At 39.4% G+C, this 14,623-nt stretch overlaps 1 long non-coding RNA gene across 1 annotated transcript; it reads right to left on the bottom strand.

The window, feature by feature from the left end:
- Positions 1-3,192: 3,192 nt before the first annotated feature.
- On the bottom strand, positions 3,193-14,589 carry LOC125164359 (uncharacterized). The gene is made up of 3 exons (XR_007151731.1): positions 14,458-14,589; positions 12,943-13,030; positions 3,193-3,361 (listed from the first exon to the last, which is right to left on the bottom strand). It is a non-coding gene; the product is annotated as an uncharacterized LOC125164359 (long non-coding RNA).
- Between the last annotated feature and the right edge of the window lie 34 nt (positions 14,590-14,623).

Here is a 14,623-nt window from a genome sequence, read left to right as displayed (position 1 = left end):
CCATTGTACAGATAAACTACATTTTGCTTACCTAGTCATCAGCTGATGGACATTTGGATTGTTTCCACCTTTTTAGTGTTGCTATGGACATTCATATACAAGTTTTTGTTTGAACACTTTTTTTTCAGTTCTCTTGGGGTATATATACCTACAAAAGGAATTGCTGAGTAAAATGGTAATATTATGTTTAAGTTTTTGAGGAACTTAATCCATTTTCCAAAGCAACTGCACCATTTTACATTCCCACCAGCATTGTTTAAGGATTCCAATTTCTCTATGTCCTCCCTAACACTTATTATTTTCTTTCTTTTTCTTTTTTCTTCTAATCACCCTAGTAGTGTGAAGTATTTTCTCACTATGGTTTTGATTTGCATTTCCCCATTGACTACTGATGTTGAGCATCTTTTCATGTGCTCTTTGGCCATTTGTATATTTTCTTTGGAGAAATGTCTGCAGATCCTTTGTCTATTTTTTAATTGGGTTATTTGTCTTTATTTTTGAGTTGTAAGAATTCTTTATAAATTCTGTATACAAGTCTCATATGAGACATATAATTGTAAATATTTTATGCTGTTCTATGGGTTGTCTTCATTTTCTTGATAGTGACCTTTTACAACACTAAAGTATTTACTCTTGACGTTGTATATTTAAATTGTTGGTGAACTCCAATTTATCTAATTTTTTGCTATCTATTTTAGTTGCTTATGCTTTTGGTGTCATACCTAAGAAATCATTACCAAATACAAGGCCACAAATGCTTACTCCTGTGTTTTCTTCTAAGAGTTTCATTGTTTTAGCTCTTACATTTAGGTTTTGATTCATTTTGTGTTAATTTTTTTTTTTAAGAACTGCATTTTATTGAAATTTTTTTATTTTTTTATTTTTTTATTTATTTTTTTTTTTCAACGTTTATTCACCTTTGGGACAGAGAGAGACAGAGCATGAACGGGGGAGGGGCAGAGAGAGAGGGAGACACAGAATCGGAAACTGGCTCCAGGCTCTGAGCCATCAGCCCAGAGCCTGACGCGGGGCTCGAACTCCCAGACCGCGAGATCGTGACCTGGCTGAAGTCGGACGCTTAACCGACTGCGCCACCCAGGCGCCCCAATTGAAATTTTTTTTAATTTATTTTTGAGAGAGAGAGAGAGCAAGAGAGAGAGACAGCACATGAGTAGGGGAGTAGCAAAGACAGAGGGAGTCACAGAATCCGAAGCAGGCTCAGGCTCTGAGATGTCAGCACAGAGCCCCACACAGGGCTCAAACCCATGAACCATGGGATCATGACCTGAGCTGACATCGGACACTTGACCAACCGAGCCACCCAGGTGCCCCTGGGTTAATTTTTGTATGTGGAACATGCATTAACATGTGTGATCATATGCACTATCTATTGAAGTTCGTACAGAAGTAGTTCAAAGGATTACAGATATAAGTAGTGGGAAGTGACAGTTTTCAAGTAATCAGAACTCACAGCAAATATATTTAATCTTTAAAAAAATTAGTCTGAAATTTTCCTGTCTTGAGGGTAATAAGTGAAAATATAATAACAAAACTTCCTTTGTATATTACATTAAACTCAGTAGCTTTTTCGTAGCATTTGCTTAATCTTTATCAACAGATATTCCTTCTGTAATATTTCCGGCAGGTAAGAGAAATTTTGATACATTCATCATACAATATCTTCTATTTTCAGAAACATAGCTAAGTTTAAGTTGTTCTGTTCAAATGAAGTAGAAAGAAAGAATGAGCAAGATTAGAACTACTTCCCTATTCAGAAGCAGAGTAATGTCAGGTATCTATTCATCAGACCTCCTGAATACCTTTCCTGAACAGACATTTCAATTTGAAAGAATTTTACCAACAGTCTCAACTGCATGCCCAGAGAAATGGAACAGACAGCAGGAGTTTTCAAGAAAAGAACAAAGAGACAAAAATCAAGCAGGTTTGCCAACAGTAGGTCCCTTTGTTTGAAACAACATGAGGACTTTGTAGCAATTCCATCTTAGAAGTTTTCTATAAACCAGAGTTTGAAATTCATCTTGGGGATGAGGGCACTGTTAAATTACTGGGGTCAAATGTATCACAGTTACGTTAACATTGCTTATTTTCCTGAATCATAATTTATAGTAATTCTCCATTAAATTCAGGTTTCTGAGAAAACAAAACTGAAATGATTTTACAAAGTACATTCTCCTAAAGGAGAGATTGATTGCCTGATTGATTCATTGGTTGATTACTGCCCCCAAGGAGAGTTTGTTTTGAAAAATTAATTAAAAACTAGAGTTAGAGAGGTTTTCCCTAGAGATTGAAATGGAAGTTATTTTTAGTTTTTTAATAAAATTAGGAAGATCGGCTGTGGGACATCGGTGGCTCCTGAAATTTAATTCACTTCATGTTGTCAATGCCCTTTCAGTAATTGTACCTTTCATCCTCAAAAGAAAATCTCTTTCAGCAACTACAGGTGAGAACGTTTTGATATGGCACATATGCAAAATCATATGTGGCGCTGAGATTGTTCTTTGGGGACAGTGGTGCCCAATCTTTTCTCTCTCTCATTCTAGTTGAAATTTAAAATGCTTTGTTATCAGAAGGCTTTTCCATTTAAGATTGGCAGCAATTTGACAAGACTATAGACGCAAGCGTGCCTTGCTGGGGAACGATCGCTGTGCGTTTTCTTGCATCGTGACAGTTGGTGAGTGTGCCTTTCCTTGGATTCTCTGAAATGATTTTCGGTGACACTGGCTTGTTTTTGACCTGAAGACGTACCATGGTCTTGCTTTTCAAACTGGGGTTCCAATGTAAGCTTTGTGACGGCAGAAACTGCCTTGTCACTGCTATGGCCCCAATGTCTGGAATACTGTCTGGCATGGTGCTCGAGAAATAGTTATTGAATAAAAGAGAAGAGGAAGAAGGAGGAGGGAGGGAAAGAGACGCAGAGACAAAGAAGAAGGGAGGAAGAGGAGAAAAGAGGAAGAGGAAGAAAAAAGAGGAAAGAAAAAAAGAAGCAGAAGTAAAAGAACTGGTAGCGGAAGGGGAAGGAATTGATAGCACATCACAAGGAATATGTGGGTGTGAGGTGGGGAGGAGGGAGGCAAAGCTAGAGGAAAAACATAGGGAAGATCAATTTTACCCAAGGAAGTGAGATGGGGAAGAGAAGGTTACATCAAAATAAATAAAGAGGCACCTGGGTGGCTCAGTCGGTTAAGCATCAGACTCTTGGTTTCTGCTCGGGTCATGATCCCGCGGTTCGTGAGTTCAAGCCCCACGTCAGGCTCTGTGCGACAGCATGGGGACTGCTTGGAGTCCTCGCTCTCCCCCTCTCTCTGCCCTTCGCTTGCTCGCTCACATGTGCGCTCTCTCTCTGAAAATAAGCAAAATAAACTTAAAAAGAATTTAAAATAAATACAGATATGTGGAGGAAGATGCAAAATTTGCATTAGGCAACAAATTGCATTCCCTGCTTCCACAGACTCATAGAATCTCAAGTTGGGAAGGCATCGAAGAAGTCATTTTGTCACATCAGCCATATCTGATCCCTCAATCCAAGATTGGTGAACTTTTTCTGAAGAAAGTAAGATACTTTAGGTTTTGAAGGGCATAGTCTCTATCACAACTGCTCCATTATGCCGTTGTAGCATGAAAAGACCATATGCATACACAGTATGTTAAAAAAAAAAAATGTGTACAGCTTTGTGTCAACAAAAAACAGGTGGCGGGACAGATTTGGCCTGTGGGCTATATAGTTTGTTGACCATACCTGCATATTTTCTACAATATTCTGACAATGCTTATCACCTCTGTCTGCATCTGCAGTGACAGGGAACACACTTCTTTTCAAGGAAAACTGTTCCATTTTTGTATGACTGTGGTTATAGAAAGGCATTCTTTATATTGAGTAAAAATATGCTTTTGGTGTTATTATGGACCGAATGTTTGTGTCTTCCTAAAATTTGTACATTGAAATTTAATCTCCAGTGTGATGGTATTTGGAGGGAAGACCTTTGGGAGATAAGGAGGTCATGAGAATAGGGTCCTCATGAATGGAATTAGTGCCTGTGTAAGAGGACAGAGGGCCAGCTTACTTTTACACAACAAGAAATCAGTAGTCTGCAACCCAGATGACGGCTTTCACCAGAACCTAACCATGCTGGCACTGTGATCTGGGATTTCCAGTCTCCAGACTGTGAGAAAGAAATTTCTGAGCCACCCAGTCCGTGGTACTTTGTTACAGCAACCTGAACTAAGCCAAGTACTATCTTCGTGTTTATTTGTTTGTCATTGTTGTTTAAGATACTCTAACCTAATGATTTAGTACATGATACTTTTTTTTTTTTAAGATAGCTTCTGCTTCTAGTTAACATGGAGTAACAAGAATGTGATTTACTCACCCGTCTGAAACAACTAAAAACACTGAACAAAATGTAGGAAACAAGATTCAAGGAAACAAGCATTCAAGATACTGACAGTAGGCAACAAAGGACAGGGATCTCTGCTGCCGGATAGGAAACAAATGAGGGAAGACTATAGCTGCCTCCAGCTTATTGACTAGAGTGAATTTCCAGGACTCAGCTAACTGGGAGCCCGAGGGGAGCCCAGCCATCTCTCTGAGTTGAGGAGATGGGGGTGCAAGTTTGAGGGAGCCAAGGCCAGTAGCACTCGCAGAGCAAAGCACAGGATCAGAGAGCGTGGCCCAGAGGGACAACTCTGGAGATGAGCAGAGGCGCCCCTTTAGTATTCGGCTGAGTGCTGCTCAGTGAATGTGTTGTGAGGAAATTACCCAAGGTCAGGGAAAGAACCACCTAAAGAGATTACAGGGAAGAGTAAACAGTTCTTGGAGCTCGTCAAAGGCCAGAAATAGTTCCTGTTCCTAACAGCCAGATTGGAAAACCTCAGAATTCACAGATACGGTGTAGAATACTAAGACGAGTCTTGCCTCAGTAATGGGGGGAAATTATTCCCAGGCCAAATGCTGCTCTGGTCATGGATAAATGAACTTCAAAGTCAGATCTGAAAGGATCTAAGTGTTTCCAATATGTTTTTCTCTATACATAACTACCTATGATAAATTTTAATTTATAAATCAGGCACAGTAAGAGATTAACAATAACTAAAAATTCAGTAGAACAATTATAAAATATACCGTAATAAAGGTTATTTGAACGTGGTCTCTTCCAAAACATCTTATTGTACTATACTCACCTTTCTTACGATAATGTGAGATGATAAAATGCCTACGTGATGAGATGTAGTGAGGTGAATGACACAGACCCTGTGACATAGTAGTAGGCTATTATTGACCTTCTGACAGTATGTCAGAGTGTCATCTGCTTCTGGACCTTCGTTGACCAAAGGTAATTAGAACTGCAGAAAGGGTGGGGCTCCTGGGTGGCTCAGTTGGTTAAGTGTCCGACTCTTGATTTCAGCTCAGGTCGTGCTCTCAAGGTTTGTAGGTTCGAGCCACACATCAGGCTCTGTGCTCTCTCTCCCCCTCTCTCTTTCTCTGCCCCTCCCTCACTCACACACTCTCTCTCTCTTTCAAAAATAAATAAACAAACGGGAGGAAAAAAACCAAACCCTGCAGAAAGTGAAACAATGGAAAAGGGGAGACTTCTGTAAATAAATAGTGAGAATACCCAGCCATAGATCATCCTTGCATTCCGACAGCACTCAATCCAGAGTGAACCCTGCTTCCTGGGACTCTACCACAAATCACAAACTACAGCCCCAATCCTATCACAGGTCTTTTTATACCCTGTTCCGCATGGTGTGCATTCCCCCTCACTGCAATGAGTGATAAACAAAACCTCTTCAACTGTTGATGTGTTCTTGGTGGCTTTGACTGGAAGGCATTGCTATTTCAAATATATCATTTAATGTAATCTTCATAACAAGAGCATAAGCCTGAGTTTACAGAGGATCCTAAGGTGCCTGGAGGTTAATTTAATTAGAATTACAAGCATAAAGAGACAAATCAGGGATTTTAACACAGGCTTTTTGTATGTTCCTCACGATGTTGAATGACTGAAGATGGGGAGCAAGATAAAGAAGAAAATAGGGGCACCTCGGTGGTTCAGTCAGTTAAGTGTGCGACTTCAGCTCAGGTAATGATTTTGCGGTTTATGGGTTTGTGCCCTGCATTGGGCTCTCGCTGACAGCTCAGAGCCTGGAGCCTGCTTCAGATTCTCTCTCTCTCTCTCTCTCTCTCTCTCTGCCCCTCCCCTGCTCACACATTGTCTCTCTCTTTCTCACAATTAAACATTAAACAACAACAAAAAATTTTTTTAAGAAAAAATAAAGATATTCAAAAAAAGACAAAAGATTTTTTTTCTCCTGGTCTTTAACAGTCACTTTCATGGAGCAACATCTCCATCTTGTGATATGTTATAATGCAAGTTTGTAACTAATTGGATTTTACAACTATAGTCAATCATTCGATGCAACCAAGATTTAAAAGAATTATTTTGCTATTTGCGCTATAGGCAAAATAAAATTAAGCCATTCAATTAAAAACCACAACTAATGAGAAAAGAAATGTTTTTTATTGTTATCTATGGTACTTTTTTTCCCCTGAGAGATTACCCTATTGTATGCTTTCACTTTAAAATAATGTCCTTGGGTTGCCTGGGTGGCTCAGTCAGTTAAGCAGGTGACTCTTGATTTCAGCTCAGGTCATGATTTCATGTGGGATCGAGCCCTGTGTTGGGCTCCACAATGAATGTGGAGCCTGCTTGGGATTCTCTCTCCTTCTATCTCTCTCTCTCTGTCCCTGCTCTGTTCCCCCTCTCTCTCTCAAACTAAATAAATAAACAATTTTTTAAATGTTAAATGTTGGGATGCCTGGGTGGCTCAGTCGGTTAAGCACCTGACTTCGGCTCAGGTCATGATCTCACAGCTTGTGGGTTCAAGCACCATGTCAGGCTCTGTGCTGACAGCTCAGAGCCTGGAGCCTGCTTCGGATTCTCCCACTCTCTGCCCCTCCCCTGGTTGTGCTCTGTGTGTCTCTCTCTCTCTTGAAAATTAACATTAAAAAAATTTTTTTTGTAAAAAAAAAAATAAAATGTTAAATGTCAAAAATAACATATACAGATATATCCCTTTACTTTTTAAAAGATAAGTAGTATCAGGGTGCTTAGGTGGCTGTCAGTTAAGCATCTGACTCTTGATTTCAACTCTGGTCATGACTCACAGTCATGGGATGGAGTCCCATTGTTGGCTCCTGGATGAATGTGGAACCTGCTTTGGATTCTCTCTCTGCCCCTGCCCCCTTCAAAATAAATAAATAAACTTAAAAAAAAAAAAGATAAGTAGTATCTGCAACTAAGGTACTACAGAAGATAAGATGAATTCTTCTGTTTTTCATTCATCAGTTGTAACTGACCTAGATTGCTTAAATATGAGACTGCAGCAGCAGGAAAGAAATAAAGTAGGAAGAACTCATTTAAAAATGATTAGGAGCCAGATAGAAGATAGAAGCGTGGAAGAAAAACACTTCATGCTGGAGCATGTGAATATAGTAATAAATATATTCCTAAAAAATCGTACTGTCTCAATTTTAAGAAAATGTTTTCTAAGTTAGTTGAAAGAGTGTAACTGAAAGTTTAAGACAAAGTAGCATTGGCATATGAAGCAAGTATTGTACAGACATACTTACACTAAAAAAATTATTTGTTCATTTTCTAAAATTCAAATTTAACTGAACAGCCCGTATATATAATGTGGCAACCCTAACTGTACATCCATTAAAAAAATAAGAAAAAAAGCATAGACAACTCATCAGTTTACCAGCAGATGGCTCTCTGAATCTAGTTTAGAATAAGATAGTATACTTAAACCTAGTGATGAGTCCTTATTGTCTCAGAGTTTTTGTTGTTTTGAGTGTTTCATTGGTCTGGTGTGATTGGGTCTGGTGTGGTGGGGGAGTGGGAAATTTTTATTGAGTTATATAAAAACATAAAATATCTTTTTTCACCATTTCATATGACTCTTCATGATCCTTAACTTTAGAATATGAAAAGGAAATAATTTAATTTGCAATATTTTTTTCTTTTATATTTGTGCAAGCATTTATTTTTTATTTAAAATTTTTTTAAGTAGGCTCCACACCCAGGGTAGAGCTCAACACAGGGCTCAAACTCACAACCTAATCTACCTGAGCTGAGATCAAGAGTCTGACATTTAACCAACTGAGCCACCCAGGTGCCCCTATTTGCTCAAGCATTTAAATGCTAAGGCAACATGTATAATTTCAGTGAAAAGTGACTCTGACATTTCACAAAGTAATTCTGTGCCTATTGTTTTATGTATTTTGAGCTTTGGGTCAGGGATCTCCATAAAACCATACCTTTACCTCTTTCATGCATTCTGATTTGCTAGGATATTCGAACATTGAGGCATGAGCGTTGTTTCAATTTAAAACACACATCCAGAGCTCCCAATGAAATCACTGATTCAGCAGAATTTTGACTTGCCACAATTTTACTAAGCTTTTGCCAATGCCAAAATGTCTTGATATGTTCAAGTCTATGACTTACTTTCTAAGAAAAAGTATTCTAGAAATAATTATTGTCTTAAAATCTATTTTGTCTGATAATGGCAGTCATTCAAGCCTGTCTTTTGGTTCTCTTTTGCATGGCTTTGATTTTTTTATCTTTTCACTTTCAACCTATTTGTATCTTTGAATCTAAAATATGTCTCTTGTAGCCAGGATATAGTTGGATTTTTAAATCCATTCTACTAACCTCTGCTTTTTAATTGAGTATTTAATCCATTTACATTTAATGCAATTACAGATTAGGTAGGATTTATATTCACCATTTTTCTATTTTTTTTCCGTGTGTCTTATGTCTTTGTCCTTTTATTCCTCCATTTCTGCCTTCTTTTGCAAAAAAAAAAACCTTTCAAATAGATATTAAAAAATTTTTTTTAATGTTTATTTGTCTTAGATTGAGAAAGAGAGAGAGAGAGGGAGAGATGGAGCACAAGCAGGGGAGAGGCAGAGAGAGAGGGAAACACAAAATCCAAAGCAGGCTCCAGGCTCTGAGCTGTCCACACAGAGCCCGATGAGGGGCTCCAACTCACAAACCGCAAGATCATGACCTGAGCCAAAGATGGACTCTTAACTGACTGAGCCACCCAGGTGCCCCTTGAATAGACATTTTAAATAGACATGGGTAAATAAATATTAAGATAGATATTTAAATATCTTTCCCCTATTGACTTTCTCAGTCTCTTCAAATCCTTCTCCACTTACTTTTTTCTTAGTAAATAAATCATAGACTTCAACATATCAAGAAACAAATACAAAAAAACAAAGAGACTTGCTTGGATTATGCAACTAATGACAACATTAGGACTAAAAAACAGGTCTTCTGATTCTATCTAGTTTCAAAGTTCCCACTACCACTGTGCCATGTAAGTGGACTGAGTTCATCTGTGACAAGATCCCTCTAATGTCTTTTTTGCCAGTTTTGAATTTCTTATACTTTCTCCCTCTTGTTTCAGAGGAAGCATTGTTTCTCTCTTTTTTTTTCATGTTTATTTATTTATTTTTTTAATAATTTATTCATATTTTAGTTTACATCCAAGTTAGTTAGCATGTAGTGCAACAATGACTTCAGGAGTAGATTCCTTGATGCCCCTTACCCATTTGGCTCATCCCCCCTCCCACACCCCCTCCAGCAATCCTGTTTTCCATATTTAAGAATCCCTTATGTTTTGTACCCCTCTCTGCTTTTATATGATTTTTGCTTCCCTTCCCTTATGTTCATCTGTTTTGTATCTTAAAGTCTTCATATGAGTGAAGTCATATGATATTTGTCTCTGACTGACTTATTTTGCTTAGCATAATACCCTCTAGTTCCATCCACGTAGTTGCAAATGGCAAGATTTCATTCTTTTTGATTGCTGAGTAATACTCCATTATGTGTGTGTGTGTGTGTGTGTGTGTGTGTGTGTGTATACCACATCTTCTTTATCCATTCATCCATTGATGGACATTTGGGCTCTTTCCATACTTTGGTTATTGTTAATAGTGCTGCTATAAACATTGGGGTGCATGTGCCCCTTCGAAACTGCACACCTGTATCCCTTGGAAAAATACCTAGTAGTGCAATTGCTGGGTCATAGGGTAGTTTTATTTTTAATTTTTTAAGGAATCTCCATACTATGTTCCATAGTGGCTGCACCAGTTTGCATTTCCAACTATCTAACTCTTGAATTCAAATCTCTTAACACAGTGTTTCCACAAGTGCAGAGGCAGCACCATTAAAGGTATGGAAGATGGGGCACCTGGGTGGCTCAGTCGGTTGAGTGTCTGACTCTTGGTTTCGGCTCAGGTTGTGATCTCGTAATTAGTGAGTTTGAGCCCCACGTCAGGCTCTGCACTAACAACGCAGAGCCTGTTTGGCATTCTCTCTCTCTCCCTCTTTCTCTGTACCTCCAGCTCTCTCTCTGTCTCTCAAAATAAATAAATAAACTTTAAAAACTAAATAAAAATGTATGGAAGAGGATTTGAAGTGATATGCTGAATTAGTATTGAATAACAAATACACACTGAGAAAGCTGCTTTATCCAAGGCTCTTTTGATCCTTCTGATGAGGAGAAAGTCTCATTTTTGTATTGGTGTTTAACACCTCTCTGCCATTGCCCATTTTCCTTTTTAACTGAGGGAAGTCAACCTTATTTTTTTAAATTTTCTTTTATGTTTTTATTTTATTTTTGAGAGAGAGACACAATGTGAGCGTGGAGAGGCAGAGAGAGAGGGAGACAGAATCTGAAGCAGGCTCCAGGCTCCAAGCTGTCAGCACAGAACCCTACACAGGGCTCAAACTCACTGTGAGATCATGACCTGAGCTGACCTCAGGAGCCCAACCAACTGAGCCACCCAGGTGCCCCGAGAGCAGTCAACCTTAAGCCTTGAGCCTTGATACCCAGCTTCTAACTAGAATTTAATAGTATTATTTTATTTTTGTTGTGATGATTTTCATTTATGGCAATGATACTGATTTTCCATTTATAATTTTCTATTGAAGTAAAACTGTGATCCTGATTTAAAAGAAAATATTGAGTAGGGGCGCCTGGGTGGCTCAGTTGGTTGAGCGTCTGACTCTTGATTTCGGCTCAGGTCATGATCCCAGAGTCATGGGATCGAGCTCTGCATCGGGCTCCGCACTGAGCATAGAGCCTGCTTAAGATTCTCTCTCTCTCCCTCTGCTCCTCTCCCCTTCTTATGCGTTCTCTCTCTCTAAAAAAAATAATAAAATAAAATAAAATAAAATAAAATATTGAGTAAATTGTATAAATGGTAGTATATGGATATGGAAAAATAATCCATTAAGATGGTGCTTGAATGACCAGCTCTGGGAAAATACTGTGTTGGTGCAATCTATTATAACAGTTGTCTGTCATAACCTTCCTTTCTCCTGGGCCACAAAAGACAGTCAAGGGCTGGGATGATAAGCCTCCTGAACCTCCATTGCCCATTTCATTCCAGGTAACTCAAACTCTTCCTTAGTGCTATGTCATATTTGGCTTCTAAATTTCAATGTTTTTTATTTATTTTTGGGACAGAGAGAGACAGAGCATGAACGGGGGAGGGGCAGAGAGAGAAGGAGACACAGAATCGGAAACAGGCTCCAGGCTCCGAGCCATCCGCCCAGAGCCTGACGCGGGGCTCAAACTCACGGACCGCGAGATCGTGACCTGGCTGAAGTCGGACGCTTAACCGACTGCGCCACCCAGGCGCCCCTCTAAATTTCAGAATGTTGTTTCTAATGGTTCTGTCTCTGAACTGCTAGGGTCTGGACTTTTATTCCTCTCCACTTGCCTCACCCTTCAGGACTCTGCTCCATCCTAGTTATCTGCTGCTTCCAAATTAAGAAAGACTTTTTTCCCTCCTCTGCAAGTGGTTATGGCTCTTTTGGTTAATCTTTGATGGGCTTGTGCAATCATATTTTGATTTTTCCAAAGGCATCTTTACACTATCATCTTACCACTTCCTTTTCAAGTTGTTTGGGACAAATTTCCACAAGGAGCGGGGAAGAGGACACTTGAGGAATGCTACCCTCTATGATATGCAAAGTATTCCTTCACACCAAGCCTCACCCAGCATCAGAGGATGATGTTCACCCACGTCAGAGTGAGTTTCCTGCCTTCTTGGCATCTACCATTCTCTTCTTCTCTGGGATGGGATATTTCAGTACCTGACCATCAGTCTCCAGATGTAGCTTACCCCGGGGGTCTTGCGGATCCTCAGACAAATAGGGCTCCTGATGCCTGCCCTAATGCCCCGAAGTTCCCAGTTGGATATGGCTTAGGTCCACAATGGAACACTAGGTAACTTTATAAAAGAATAATGAAAAGCATTGTTGCAAAAAAAAAAAAAAAAAAAAAAAAAACAAAAACAAAAAAAACCAACCAACCATTATTTCTAAGTGGCAATAATTATAAATTGAGTTCTGATGTTTAAAAACACAATTTCATTTCTGTAGTAAGCTTCAATGGAAATGAGCACAGTTTATATGTCCATATTAACTTGAAGCAAGTGAGAAAACGTATTTTGAATACCTACTTGGCTAATATACACTGGCTGCTAGCTACTAGCAAGGAATGTTAATTTACAAATATTTCAAATACTCTACCCCCTGGGGAAAGAAAATCAGTCCTTTAAGTTCTTTTAGTAGAAAGCTCCAGGTAACTAACTTTTAATTTTCTACACCATCTCTGATTTGATGTTCTGATCATATTACAGAGAGCAACTTAAACAAAGACCACATTTTTTACTGCCTTGTTTTCACAGCAGTTGATCCACACGCCTATCTCTATGGTGACTTTTGTACTGTCCTCTCTGAGAGTTAAGTCCACAATGAGACCATTAACCAGAAGTGAGAGGTAAGAAGGATTATACACATGATTAGAGTAAATAGTAACCATGAATTCACTCACCCACAACTGTTGGCTTAAGCTTTACTTTGGGGATGGAGACTCTCATTAAATCTTGTTTTCAGTACAGCGAACTGTCACTTACACTGACCTATCATGGAAAAATAAGAAGTTCCTGAAATTATATTTTAAAAGACAATAACATTTCAAAGTTTATAGCTAGCTATCGTCTCACATTTTCAGCAAATTTTACTGTGTACTGTGTGATGCATGGTAAAATGTATCATGACCCCTAAGGCATCTTCGTATTTGTAATCTTCTGTGCATGTGAAAGACAGTGATATTTTGCTAGTATCTGGGCATAAAATGATATTACATATAATAAAAAGAGATAATAAAACTATTTAAGAGTGTGAGTTTTACGGACTATGTGGTAGCGAGATGACAGAAGGAGGGGGAATACAGTATGTTCACAAATATTTATAATAAAAATTGAAGGGTGCTCAAGTACATCTATTCATTAATTTCTTGAGGGTTAAGGTCCCTGATCATTTCCACACATTCATTTTTACTTCCAGGGCCAAACATAATGCCAGATACATGGTAATGACTTAATATATATTTGTTACTTGACATTCTGGGAATAATGGAAATGAGACGACTAGCGGATGAAGGGGTCAGAGATAGAGGCTTATAGCAAAGACTGCTAATTGTTTCCCAGTATCCATTCTTCTTCCATAGCAACGGTTCCCTTGATTTCTAGTTGGACACAAATGCAAACCCCCTTTGCTGCTAGGTATACCATGTGACTAAGTTCTGGCCAATGGAATGTGAGCAAAAGTGATGTGTGTACTTTTCAGGTTATGTCCTTGAAAGGAATGGGCACGCCCTCCCTTTCCTCTTAGTTCCCCCAACCACTGCTATGGTATGCCAGGGTGGTAAGCCACACTGGACTAAGTTGAGAAGAGCAAAGCCCTTCCATGGAGCCTAAAATAGGAGTGTGGGCCCTGACAACTTTGTGGAGGACAGCCGCTGTGCCAACAGGACTTTATGTGAGAAATAAACTGGTTCCGTTGAGGCCAATGGTTAGTTTGGGTCTCTATCACAGTGGTTAAATTTATATCCTAATACAATCAGGATTTATAGAGGCAATGCTTGCACTTAGTTTCAAAGATTGAGTAGGAGCTCACCAGGTGGACTCAAAAATTAAAGTAGCCATATTAAAACCCTCTGGGGAGGCTTATATTTGTTCCCAGTTCCATGCTAGAATTTGGAGGGTGGGACAAATTTGATCGTTTGTAGGTCCACTTCAGCAAAGTCTTTCTTTGGAAGCAACTCCTGGAAAGGAGGGATGCGGTTTTAAGTTGGCAAATACCTTTACCCAACTTGCCCTGGAAGAGTCCGTCTAATGTGATATCCATTGTTCTAAAAAGTATGAAAATCAAGTAGGCTCGTCTTTTCCCCCCTTTTCTTCAGTAGCTCTACACTCATCTGTTTTAACATTTCCTGCGCCTCTGCCCAACGCGCCAAGGCGGGTGCTGTCAGCGACACAGAATTCTTGCTTTCAAGAAGACCGACCTGGAAGTGTCGGAAAGAGGGGGCCACTTGTGGTTTTGGGGAAGTCGAGGACCCTCGGGACGAAGCGATCCAACTGCGCAAAGGGTCTGGGGCTGGCGTCGCGGAACTCTGGAGGAAGAGCAAACTGGCCGGGTGAGAGGCGGACCCGGCCAAGTCCCGCGGGAAC

The sequence above is a fragment of the Prionailurus viverrinus genome, chromosome B1 (assembly GCF_022837055.1).
Source record: "Prionailurus viverrinus isolate Anna chromosome B1, UM_Priviv_1.0, whole genome shotgun sequence".
Taxonomy (NCBI): domain Eukaryota; kingdom Metazoa; phylum Chordata; class Mammalia; order Carnivora; family Felidae; genus Prionailurus; species Prionailurus viverrinus.
The sequence above is the reverse complement of the archived record's forward strand: the minus strand, read 5'-3'. Positions and strand labels throughout refer to the sequence as shown.